Here is a 14,451-nt window from a genome sequence, read left to right as displayed (position 1 = left end):
GGCTGCTGAATTATGTCAAAATAGCTGCTCCCACCTTCAGTGTTATTGTCAGACTACTACTTATGGAATTTTAATAAAACTTTGCCTTAACCAAAAAAGATAAACATTATCTTAAATACCTAATCAAAAATAAATAAATAAACATCATTTTTCTATAAATAGTTGAGATGGAGATGACCCAATCAATTAATAATACACATGAATTCATGAAACACAACTCAGGGAACCGAACGAGATATGATATTATATATTTACTTCATAATAAATTTTTATATTATTCGAATAAAATTTGGATACTCATTTATTTTGTCTTGATCCGAGGAAATTATTTATCATTCAAACAAAAAAGCCAGCAAAAGTTACATAGTCATAGTGAATCATCCGGAACGAAACATAGAAACACAGAAACAAACAAATTTGATGTAAGAAGAAAAGGAAAAAAAACACAGTAGCAGGTGCTGCAATCAAACATCTTTATCTCAAGCCTGCCATGATTGCGATTTACTAAAGCTGGCAAATTACAAGCTCCCATATGTAATAAATAATGGGCAGTGGAATACGGGGCGACCAACACGAAAGCTTTGAGAAACCAATGACCACACACATTTTTGTTTTTGTTCATCATTGCCATTTTTTTATTGTTTGCTTGAGAAATGTGAAAGCTTCCTTTATTCTTTTCTTCGTGTCAAGCTTTGAATGTTTGATCTGGAATTCTTTAATTTCTTTGTCTGCAAGAATTGTACTTTTAGGGTGCATTCATCTGGAAAACGTTTAAATGGTAGCTTTGCTTTGTTTCTCTTTTTGCTTTATGAGTAACTAGGTTCGACATTTTGATCCCATCTGTGTCGTTGTTTTTGTTACACAGAGGTGAACTATGAGGGATTGATGGTGGAAACACAACATGGCCACAGTGTCATGCATGCGTAATGCCTTTCTTTTCTACCACTACCCAACTGAATCATTTAACTTTAAGATGAGTATCGCTGATTTGGGATGTGACTCTTGCATACGTGTGATCAACTCCTATCTGCAACATTCTTCAAATTCCATTTGCACATCCTCACCCTTTCAAAATTGTTATAGGAAAAAGTTTACAAGTGGGAGAACCAAATTATCTCGATAGTTAAATAGATGGTTATTATCTCTATAGTTAAATGGATGATTATTATCTCTAGAGGTTTCAAGTTCGAGCACTAAAGACTGTAAGGGTACGAGTTTTCATTGTCAAATAGTTGATAATCTTTAGAACATATATTATCTTGTAATCACCATAGATTAATAAAAAAAATATTATGTTAGAAGTGTTTTAGGTATTAAAATGTCAGTGAAATAAAATGTAGATACAATAAGTTGCACTTATAATTTATTGAGAAAAAAATCATAAATACTTACAAATTGATTCAATAATTAGTTATATAAAGAGATAGTTGTTCCCAAAAAATATGTTAATGTATATTTTATCTTCATCAGTCGCATAAAATTTTACAGAATGAGAATATATCTTCTTAAAAGGTTAAAATAAAAATATCGAAAATTTCAACCTATTAATATTTTGTTTCTATATTTAATTTATATTATTAATAATTTGATATGATAGATATTAGGATATTTAGTTTATATCAATTATTAATAGTAAAATAGTTTATAGATAAATAGGTGTATTATACATCTTATTAGCCAAAGAAAATTCTAGAATGAATGTTGTTTATCGATATGCACCACTAATGATACATACCAATTATGCACCACTATTCTTTTTTTTTTACATTTTTAGAAATATAAGGGACCTAAATTGAGTTAACCCTTTTTAAAAATAGATTTTAACTCTCGTCCCTTCTGTTTATATTTTTTATTATTAAATATGATTTTATAATTAAAAATATTGCTCAAATGCAATGATATTTCAAATATAAAACACAGTATGCTAATGCTTATTGATCATATCGCCCAGTAAACGTTTTCAACCCAGGACTCTGGCATATGAGAAAGCTGTATCTTTTACACCATAACCCCCCAAGCTGACAATAACCTTGATATCTGAATCACCCCACAAATCTCGTTTGAATTCGTTCGTTCTACTTAAAAGTTCATTCTCTTATCAAATCGTTAAGAAACGCCTGGAATTGATTAAATTGACATACCAAAAACTCGGCACAGCAAAAGCAAAAAAGAAAGAAAAAATAAATTTAAATTGCAGTGTTGCAGAATACTTCTTTTAATTAAGGAAAAAGTTCTATTTCTAATCAATATAATGAATCAATCGTCACCAAATTATTCACCTAACGAATCATGATCTCAAAATCTATTCCAAACATCCTCGAATCCTAAACGGTGAAACTAACGAATTGCGATGACGTACCCATTCCATGAACCGCGAATTAGATGATTGCCCTATAGTAAATTATGCAAATGCCGGGTCAAATATGAAATTGATCAGCACTTGAGTCCATAATCAACGCAGAGAGCTTGATTGACTGGCACCTGAAGACACTAGTTTTTTTATTTCATTTATTTTAGTTATTATTATTATTTTGTTTTAATATTGTTATTATATTATATTATTATTATTAAATAAATAATTTATTATTATTACATTTTTACAGGCCCATTTTACAAAATCTGAAGCCCAACAGTAACCTACCCAGATCCATAAGCCCATAGGAAACCCTAAACCCAATTTAGGATTTGTATCATCTCTTGCCCCAGCCGCCAGCATCACAGCCGTTTGATCTAATTTTGATCCAACGGCCCAGATGGTCCCAACAAGGAAACCCTAGGGTATCATAACCCTAGGGGCACGTCCCAGCCGCCGTTGCCTCCAGTGCCACGCCACCTCGCCATTAAAGCCTCCAGAAGCTCTGCTGCCACGATGACAGCCACACACGTCGCCTCTACGGTGAGTCACCAGCATAGTTTTGGTGACTCACCAAGGCTTTCATCCTCTGGACTGGTCCGACGAGAGCCTCACCGAGGCTATAAAACCTTGTTTCCCCTGCAAACAACAAAAAAAGGGGGAGGAGAAAAAACATAAACGAGATACAAAAAAAAAACTACCAACGATCCCAGTCAACAACAACACAACAACCAGAAAAAAAAGAGAGAATAGAGGAAAGAAACTTACTCTGTCATCGGAGAGTCCTAACCTTCGCCGGAAACAACCAAAACCCGAAGGTATTTTCGTAGATTTGCTCCGATCGGGTTTTTTTAAAGAGAAACGGCCACCGGAACCGTCAATAGGACGGTCCGATCTATATTTTGGTGTAAATTTTTTTTTCCGGCCATCGAATGCGGTGGCCGGTGGCGGGGTCAACACCGGTGAACGGCTGCCAGCCGGTGCTGCTTCTCTATGTTTTAGAGAGAAGCGAGAGAGTTTTATAACTCTCTCATTTTTGAGAGAGAAAGAGAAGAGAAGAAATGAGGATGCTGGCCCTTCGGGCCAGCCGTTTAGGGTATTTATACCCCTTCTCAAACGACGCCGTTTTGGGAGGGGTATATCTGTAATTTCACGCGTGAAAAATCCTTTTCGCAGTCATCCCAGTTTGTAATCATTACAATTTAGTCACTGAAATTGATTTCTGATTATTTTAGTTTAGTCTTCTAATTTTATTTTATTTTAATTTAGTCCTTATCAGCATATATATATATATATATTTAGGGTAAATATCAAATTTAGTCCCTCATAGTTTAGTAATTATTATTTTAATCCCGCATTATGAATTATGGTTAAATTACACTTTTAATGCCAACCTTTTATATATTTCGAATTAGTACTCTAGTTTTATAATTTTACATTTTAATCATTAAAATTTCATTTTTGATTATTATTTTTTAATATTTTATATTTTAATACAATATTTTTAATTCCTTTTATTTTAATCATTATTTTCAATATTATTTTATTATTATTTTTATTATTTATATAAATAAATATATATATATAATAAATAATATTTGTTTATTCGTTAAAATCCTATATTTCATAAATTACTTTTAATAATCATATTTTAATATATATTTATTTATTTTTCAATATTAAGAAAGGGCAATATTAAAACAACTGGATGTCCATTTTCTGATATTTTTAAATAAATAAATATCCTATTTTTTAAATTATATATTAATTGTTTTAATTATTTATTTATTTTTTAATATCGAAGAAAAGAGCTGTCTTAAGGCACCTAGAAGTCCTTTTCTGATATTTCTAAATAAATAAATATTTTATTTATAAATATATAAATTAATATTTTTTTCATAATTATAATTTTGAAATAATAGGATTATAAATTAAATATATTTTGAATTTTTAAATTTCTAATAATAGAGACAATTTATAATTAAAAAGTATCAATTTTGGGCATTGTAGGGGTGCCAATCCTTTCCTAAATGTAACCGACCACAAATCCCTTTTTATTATTAAAAAGAACGAATTTTTGGTTAAAACGCAGATCAGTTTATCTTTTAATCGATGTTTTCTTAAAAGTTCTTTTAAAAGATAATTTTTAGGTATTCGACCTACCTGACCCAAAAGGTCGATGGCGACTCCCAAATCATTTTAAAAACATTTATTCACATCACTTTTTCCGCCGAGTAAAAAATTCGTGCCCGGACGAAAACCGGTTACGACAACTTGGCGACTTCGCTGGGGAACGTCAAACTTTAAAATCAATTGTAAATTGTCTCTATCAGTTGGAAATTAAAAATTCATATATTTAATTTTTAATTATTTTCTTTCAAATTTTTTATTACTTATTATTTTTATATTATTTTATTAATATTTTTTTATTTTATTAAGGTATTAATTATTTTATTTATCTGTTAGAGGTTTGAATATTTCTCCTCGCACACAACACTTGCATTGCATAAACATAATCTCTATAACTGAGATTTATCCCTTTTAAGTGGGAGTGAAAGCGACGTCTTCGTGAGAATTTATTCTCCGTGTCAGACCTAGCAAGTAGCTTTCGGGGTTCATATGCTCTATGTCTTCGTGGGAATTTATTCTCCGTGTCAGGCATAAAGAAATGTGTCCCGTCGAATTGAACTCGTTCCGCTTAAAGTCTGTAATGGACTAGGATTGAAGGTTGGCAGCCCAAGGGGGCATTAACAAGGACAGTTTGAGTACCTTTATTCCTAGAACTGAAAACCTGCATATAATAAACCCTATAAACTCTCCCAATCTGAAACCATGCCGAAATTTTGTCAGTAGGTATACACAAAGGAGAAATAAGCTCTAGCTTTTAATTTATTTTATTTCCTTTTCTTTTTCCTGAATAAATGCATGCGAACTAGAAATCATGCGGTTAGGTTAAATTTTCCAAACAAAGCATGGAACTAGAAAGCATGAGGTTAATATTTATACCTTGATAGATAGATTTTTTCCATTAGTTGGTACTAACTATTCTATTTTTTCTTATTGTTTCATGCATGTTACATTGCTCTAATATGTTCATATTGATTTCTTTTGTTTGCATTACATGATCATGGCATAACCAAAAGGTGTTTACTGGAAAGACTGTTCATCATATTGGAAAGAAATCGTAAATGGACAAAAAGTTTTATGATCAAACAAAATATGATGCGGCCAAGGAAAGACATCCTGAAGAAACTACGAGGATCGAGGGAAGTTCTGTACATAGAGAACCGGTTATATTAATACCAAAAGTATTACACAAAGATCCTACCCGATTGATACCAAAAGCAGTCTACAGTAAGAGTATCAGTGGGGACATTCAGAGTAGTGGAGGTTTTTATGAAGCTCAAGCATGTTATTTGAAGGACTTGAACGACCAAAACAAGAAATTGAGCACAGAAATGAAAACCATGCATGAAGATTTTCAGAAGATCAGTCAAGCCTTTCAAAATGCTGGCCTAGGAAGTACCCCAGAAGAGTGGATAACAGGGGTCACCAAGCTGAAAAAGAACTGCAACTTATATGAAGATCTTGTTCAAGAACTTCTTGGACAGAAAGGTTCTCTTATAAGGGAAAATAAGCAACTCCAAGAATTGATACAGAAGATGAAAGAGAATGTCATGGAAGAAGTTGCAGTCCAGAAAAGCAATATGACCCAAAAGCTGATAGACCAACCTGATCTTACGAGGAATTGAAGCAGACTGATAATTAAACTATTGAGCATGAATGAAAATTAACTTGGCTTTAGAGAAGTTAGGACTGAAAGATGTCCTATACATGTAAAAGTTTTGTTTGATGTACCGAAACTTTTTTGTTCAATGAAATCTGTTCTAAGATGATCATTCTTGAGTAACACCTTTTCATACATACATTTGCATTTTGCATCTTTGCATTTTTCATTTTTGCATTTATACATTTATGTTTTCTTTTGTATTGCATAATTTGCATTTTTATTGTTACATTCACATATTTACATTTGCATTTTTTACGTTTGTATTTATATTTTCATTTTTACATAATTACATTTGGTTTTAAATTATTTTACATACATTTAAACATGAAAACATGAGAGTAATTCGTGGAGGATTCCATGACAGAATTTATTAAATCAAAGTGGAGCTAACTTGGTCTTCCTAAACAAGGATAAGAACCATGAATGAGATTTTAGCAAGGGTTGGTAGAATTGAGAAACTACAAGAACAACTTATCAAGACTCAACAAGAGATGATTGATCAAGTAAAAAAATCCCATAATGATTCAAAAGAGCAAATGACAAAACTGATGGACCTGATAAATGTTGTACTCCATTGAGAGAAACCCTTAAAAGATCCCGCTGTGAAGGATGTGAATAAGGTTCTGAATGATAATGATGAGTTCGATGTGATAGTGTCTGATGATCAAGAACCTATTAGAGAGCATGGTAATTCAAGACAGATTCAAGATTTGGTCCCAATGGGCAATCTAAGGAGTCTGGTGAACACTACCCCAATTATAGCTGAAATGAGCACCCAGAACCCCCTCGATAACATGAGAGCATTCAGTCATTCAGAACGATCAAAGAAGGTAATAGCCTCGCGAGCGAGAAAAACTCTGAAGGTGTTTCAAGAATCTATCTCAGACCTGTACCCTCATTTGGTTAAAGGTCAATATATTACACCAAGATTGGTGAAGGTGTCACCAAAGCCTTATTCCCATTGCTATGATCAAAATAGCTTCTGTAATTTTCACTTGGGGGTATCTGGACATTCAACAGGGAATTGTTGGTCACTGTTAAAGGAAATAGAGACGCTCGTCGACAAGGGAGTCTTGACACAAGAAATGATCAAGAAATGGGGGGCAAATAAGGATAAAAATCCTGGGCTAAGTACACACCCAACATTAGAGGAGTAATGATGCATAAACAAGTGGAAGTGTTATCTACCATTGTAGTACTTTCTATTTTCAGCATCTTGTTTGAACTTGTTTTTTGTTTCTTTTCTCCGCTTTTGTGCAATAAATAAATGTGTGTTGCTTTTATGGTTATGAGCAAGGAATTAAATTTTAATCTTGAATTTTTTTTAGTATCAAGTAGATTAAATATTCTTTTTCAAGAATTAAAGATCTCTGGAAAGTGATAAAATTATACCTTTCATCCAATGCCAATTATTTGATCCTTACTAATACCAAATTTTGACCGTACATTTATCTGAGATTCTGAAGAAATGTCTCTACCTGTTTTTGAGACACCAACTCTAGATGTTTACCTTCTCGGATAGAGTTGGTTGGTTTATGATATTACCCCTTCCACCATATACATGATTTTAAAAGTCACACATTTGTCCTTCCAAACACAACCATCATAAACCAAAAGACCTCAAAAGAACCAAACTTTCAGTTATCCGTGAATTTTCCTGCAAGAAGAGATGAGATGAGGCATCATGGACCAACTTATCGAAGATAATTTCGAGTGATTGGGACATACTCAAAGAAGAAGGAAAAAGTGATTGATTGAAATAAATATATCATGCATTAATTTTTCATGTAAATAAAGTTAATCTTGAATATTCATCCCCCTGTGGATACCTCTTTTTACAAAGGTTTCTGTGTATGAGATGATGAACGACATTATTTCATTTATCCTTTTATATATATATATATATATATATATATATATATATATATATATATATATATATCCTTTTTTGTCCCCATTTGAGCCTGAATAATTTTTCTTCTAATTCAACCCTAACCAAGGATCACCCTCTACATTGGGGGGCAAGGTAAAGGATATTGGCTCACAAGAATAAAGATTGTCAATACAGTTTTATTACGAAGACAAGTTTCCATGAAGTCAAGAAAGTTTTGAACTACAAGGTATGTCAAATTCAGAGTTCTTGAAGATCAATCCAATCAAGAATAATGGAAAATCTCCTAAATGCAAAAGGAAAAGGAGGTGCTCAAAGCAATTGAAGTATTATACTCATCCAGCAAAGAAAGAAAAAAGAAAAATCCATCAAAGAAAGGAAAAAAGAAAAAAAGAGGAAAAAAGAAAAAAATGAAAGAAATAAAAATAAAAAAACAAAAAGGAAAAAAGGAAAAAAATTAAATCAAGATGGGTGACTTATTGAGCCTCAAGTTACAAGGTTGGTCAAGTACAAACAAGAAGAGCAAGAAATGCTAGAGATATGAGAAAATGGAAATGAATCCAAAATTTGGCAGTCTAGAGGGATCCAGATGATGGAAAAATCCCCAACAAAGCAGATCCAAGTAAAGCAAGGCAAGGTGAAGGCATCAGAATGAATTGATCCTTGGTTTGATTACCTTTAAACACTTATTTGGGCCTTTTTATCCCTTTCTTTCGTAACCATAAGCCATGGCCTACGTTACGTACATGAAAAGTCCCTTCTAATCATACATGGATTTCTAAGTGAAAGAGAATATCTTCAGATTTCATTCCGCCTCTCAAGATTGATTTTATTTGCAAAAATTGGTTTTTAAAATCTTTAATGCATGATATGAAAAATGATAAAAGAGGGGTTCAAGATGTAAATTTTTAAATAACATCTTGAAACTAAAGGAGGATTCGAGTTGAAAACCTGAAAAGGTGGTTCGAATATTGAATGATGCAACAACGACATAAGACGATCTTAAGCTCTTAATAAAGCACCACACATCTCAAAGACGTTCCTGAGATTCTGGAATCGAGAAGCATCTCTACAAGATGAACATAACAACCATTTCTTCAAGTTAGTGGAAGCCCGAAGCGACATACTGAACCAACTTGAAAGAACCTACTTTACCAAAATCAACCTACACCTCAAATCAGTCAATAATTTTGACACTTGCCATAGGACTATGATTTTTGAATGATTTAAAGTGTAGTTTATTTATTTGATATTCATTAAATTCATTGTTTATGATTTGATTATCTTGTGAACCTGTGATAGGTAACACTTTACAAAATTCTTTCATTCTTCGATAAAGAAAGGAGAAAAAACATTTTCAAACAGGACAGCCTCAAATGAGGAAGGTCCTTGAAGTAATTGTTTCTTATTCTACCTCTGTTGTAGAAAAAGAATGAACGAGGTCAGAATAATGAAGCACTTCACATTTTTGAAGGCAAGTGGTCCAAGAAGACAGAAAGTCTGGCGAATTGAACTTGTGACACTCTCCTATGACATTATTAGTAGCTCATCAAGAAAGATTATCGTTTATCTCATGCTGAGGGCGATAAGCATCACCAGACAGATTATTTTCCCCAACCATCAATTCATGTTCTCTAGAAGATTACATCATAGAGCCATGAACAAGTCACTACCTGCACTCTGGTTATACCGTGATGCTGGCTCAAGTCTTGATACATCATTGCTACTTCTTCTATGCCGATCATTTTCTTTGTCAAGATGATATCCATTATGTTCTTCAGAAGATTGGTGAATTTGAATTTGAGGACTTATGGCACAGAATAAGACATTGGAACAAAATCTACCCTTATAGGCCTTTTATATAGGGTAACATTGGTTACAGGATTCCAAAAGTTGAAGATGACCAGTTTTACTGTCAACTAAACCGTTCCATGATTCGAAAAGAGTGGGATATATTAGAGTAGCAGAAGAAACAGCTGTCGTAGCAGTCATTGCAAGAAAATGCACCAACAAAAATCTTCTAGTTCATCATGATGATGTTTATTTCTTCCAGTAAGGTTGTTACGCTGGATGCCACTAACAACAAGGTCGAATTCGACTAATCTACTCATCAATTGCTCCAACCGATCATCATTCAGTTCTTGCACATCTGTTTTCAAAGGTATGCCAAGACAATAGAAGGCGACCTTTGCATCACTGATCCCAGAAAAAAGGCAGGACATGGATATCACCGGAGAACATGTCTCTATACAGATCCTCGTGTATGGTTTTTAGGGAAACCTAGAAGCATTTCCACCTCATCAGGTTCAAGTGGAACAATTTTATTCCTTCCAACGCATACCAAATTCCATTTTCAGCACTCATCAAGAACATACTTCTGGACACTCGAAGGTGGCTCATCGTCATAAGCTTTAAGAGCCTTACAGGAAGGTCACCAGTTTGTTGTCAATGGAAAAGCATCATGTATGGTGCAATGAGAAAGTAGAATAAGAGGAAATCTATTCTCAATTGGCAGATTATGAATGTAGCCCTTTTCCGTATAGTAGTACAAAAATACTTTGAATCTACAAAGTCTGGCTCTACATCGTGTAAGTACCGTGACATTTTGGTCCAAACACCAACTGGAGCAAGCACCACGTTCTCATAGTAGAAATAAGGAGGCCCAATAGCATTTTCTGGAAGTGTTCTTTGAGTTATCTGATCTGGTTCGGTAGGAACCCAAGAACCATTCATTGGAATTGAAAGATGAACTGCATGATCGTCTTCATTAAGAAGCTTCTTTTCAAGCTTCCTCTACTTCTTCCTTTTAAAAAATCGTAGCCCAAGTTTTGCCTTTGATTGTAATTGGGATCATTGCATAATGGCTTCCTATCTTCTACCATAAGAAGTGTGTCAATAGCCTTAGCCATTTGATCAGCACATATAAAATCTGTCAAGTGTAACAGTTTATTCTCTTCATCAGAATCAGAATTCAGGATTTCCTCGGTATCAGAAGAACTATCAATACCTGTGAAATCATCCTGAAAGATCGTTTCATAATCAGATGAGTTGTTATCAGAATCAACATGTTGCATGGGTGTGGATTTTTCAAGAGCCTATTCCACTGTATATGTAGTCTTGATATTGCATCAAATTACTGTTTGCATAAATTGGTTTCTCTCCCACCGAAAAGTATATTTCAGAGATGGCCTTTATTGAAAGATGATAAGCCACTATGTCAGCCTGGAACGGATTACCAAGCTATTTTTACTGCTATGTCCGACTAAATCCCTCCAAATATAGAAAACGATCACCTCATTCAGAAGACACATATCTCAGACGTTTCTGTCAGAATGATTGAGTACTTCTTAAGTTTGTGACAATATGAAGAGAATTTCTCCAGTTACTTGACAATATTACTGTTTAGTGACACCAGAATGAGAGTATTCAAGATAAACAGATTTGGGGCACGAATAAAGCTACAAGTACCTACAACAGTTCATTGTCAAAATTGAACCTCGTGAGGATCATGACATTTCAGTCAAACAGACATTGAGAGTGAATCAGACAGATCTAGAGGGACATCTTGAGGGCCAATTTCAACCAGAAATAGAATATTGGGGCATTTTGAAGGTTCACAACAATATGAATATTTGGGCATTTTTGGAGGCTCATCTCAACAAGAAATAATATTGAGCACACTTTCAACATCTGTATCAGCAAATGTTGGAGCATTTTAAAGGTTCTTTCAGACAAATCCATGTGGGGCATTTTGAAGGCTCAAATTAACAAGAAGCGAATGTTGGGGCATGCTGAAAACCCTTTTTTTCAATCAGAATCAGGAATATTGAAGTATTCTGAATATTTATATCAGCAAAATGTTGGGGCATGCTGAAAGCCCCTTTCAATCAGAATCAGGACTGTTGATGTATTTTGAACGTTCGTATCAGCAATTGTTGGGTCATACTGAAGACCCATATCATCATGTGTTAAAGATCATTGATTTGAGAAAATATTTCTAATGAGACACAAAGATATGAAGAATGAAAATGGTGAAACAGTAACAGTGAAGTTGACTATACATAATTGCTTTGTTCATCAGGCAGTTACATTATGATCATGTTGTTGAACAAATATCTACTTAGCAAGTATGTTTTCAAATACCCAATCTTCTTAACCGTGTTTCACATGACATCGTGTTCTTTGTTAAACTACATCACGGTTGCATGAATAAAGATGGTCCCCAGGTAGACTACTCGATCCAGAGTTCAGTTCCTCAAGATCTCAGCTTTGAATTTTGCATTCTGTGTCTCGGTGATGATTGGAAATATTTCTTTGAGATTCCTGGCAGTTAGTTTCAACCATAATGTTGAGATTATGAAGTTGTTTTTCACATCAGTTTTTACTTACTTGATGACATTGAAAAGGGAGACTCGACTCTCACTTATATTATTGTTATTCCCGTTGTTATTGGGATCATCATTGCTAGCCAAGATGAAATGAGTTTCCATCTATTTTGGTTTTATCATGTACGTTTCATCCCCATAAGCAAAAATTCTACGGATATCTTTCTGTACATGGATCCTATAGCTGAAGTGTTTCTACTTTCTACAATGCTCATTACAGAAGAAAACGTGATCAGTATTACATTTTGCCTTTGCCCGAGATGAAAACATGATTAGTTGGTATCTCCTATTCAATTCGACACTAGCACATTTTGTGAATTTGACCAACTTTTTGGTCATACTAACATCACACTTGAATCCCCACTGAGTTTTGCTCTCAAATGGTCTTGTGACATCATACAAAAATTTTGAACACCATGCAAAGAGCTTCAATGATTGAGAAATCTTGGCAGAAGCCATAAAAAAAGGATGAATGTGTTGTCAAATGCTTTACAAAAATCTGAGCTGAAACCACATGAGATGAAGAATATGTTGTCAAATGTTTTACGAACCAGTTATTCTGATGTTAAACCAATGTTGTGATCATATGGTTTCCATTTTTGATCCAAGATGAAGTTTGTCTTCTTCAACTTCAAGATTATAAGATGAGATATGATGAAGATTTCTTTCCGCAGACGGAGAGCTAAAATTTTAACCACAAGAAACTAGTTGAACGATAGGTTGTGGTTAAACATCTCGACATGATATGGTCCAAGTTGCCTTATTCGAGATCTGATTATATGTGGAGACATGAAAGGAATTGGAATAAATCTTCCTTATGATGTGTTTCAAGAGTCAACTCAGAAAAGAATCTACTCCCCTAATTAATCCCCGCTGAGTCAGACATATCTACATCTACACTCTTTTCAAAGATGATAGATTATCTTTTTAAAGATGATAGATTCTCTTTTCAAAAATGAAAGCTTTATTGGATTTCTACACAAGTCCAGAAAAAGAAAGATGATGTTACCAAAGACAAAATGGGGCATCAAAGTCATAGTTCTGACTACGGCAAGAGTTCCACAAATAAAACATTTATTCTGAGACTTAAATGAAGCAAAGAAGGCACAAAGATACAAGTTGGTAGGATGATTCTGCAGAAATGCAAGCTTGATAACATGAGTTGTTACACTGATATCCAGAGGTGACCCTGTAAATAAATGATGAAGTGAAGGAAGACCTAGTTCACCACTTTGAAGTCAAATGAAGATTGCATCAATATTCATGCATTCATAAGAATATCATTTACACAATAGACAATGCATTACATTGATACATATGATTGCATTCAAACATAAGGTTTTGCAGATCTTCATATGAAAAAAGAAGATTCATGATGAACAATACCTTACAAGAAGAAGGTAGAATTCAAAACCTCGAATACAGGAATCACGCCAACATCTGAAGAATATATGGACGCAATCCACAAGAATGAGCATTATCTTGAGATTGGGGCATGTTACCCAATCAACATGTTATTTTGAAAAATAATGAGAAAACGATTTCCATAGTTTCTCATTCAATCTTTTCTAAAAATGAAATTGTTGAAAAGTAAGAAAACGATTTCCTTATTACTTAGTAAACTATTTCCCACATCTGTAAGTCCTACAGTGCATGATGTTTCCAAAAAGCCTTCGGGAGCTTTTTGATGTTTTCAAAGCCTTAGGGTCATCTGTAAGTCCTACAGTGCATGATGTTTCCAAAAAGCCTTTGGGAGCTTTTTGATGTTTTCAAACCTTCGGGTCATCAGCATTTCCAGAAGAATTCATAATGAGAAGAATTCATCTGAAGAAGTAAGAAGAAGTTCATAATAAGAAGAATTTGTTTAACGTTTCGCTTGAATTCATCATTCGGTGAATCAGCAGTGCCAGTTAGAGTTCATAATGAGAAGAACTCATCTGAAGAAGGAAGAAGAAATTCATAATGAGAAGAATTTGTTCAACTTTTTGTTTGAATTCATCACTCGATGGATCAACTTTTCTAAAGAAAGTTC

This window comes from Hibiscus syriacus, unplaced genomic scaffold, assembly GCF_006381635.1.
Source record: "Hibiscus syriacus cultivar Baekdansim isolate YM2019G1 unplaced genomic scaffold, ASM638163v2 tig00112925_pilon, whole genome shotgun sequence".
Lineage (NCBI taxonomy): Eukaryota > Viridiplantae > Streptophyta > Magnoliopsida > Malvales > Malvaceae > Hibiscus > Hibiscus syriacus.
This window is presented reverse-complemented; position numbering follows the sequence as displayed.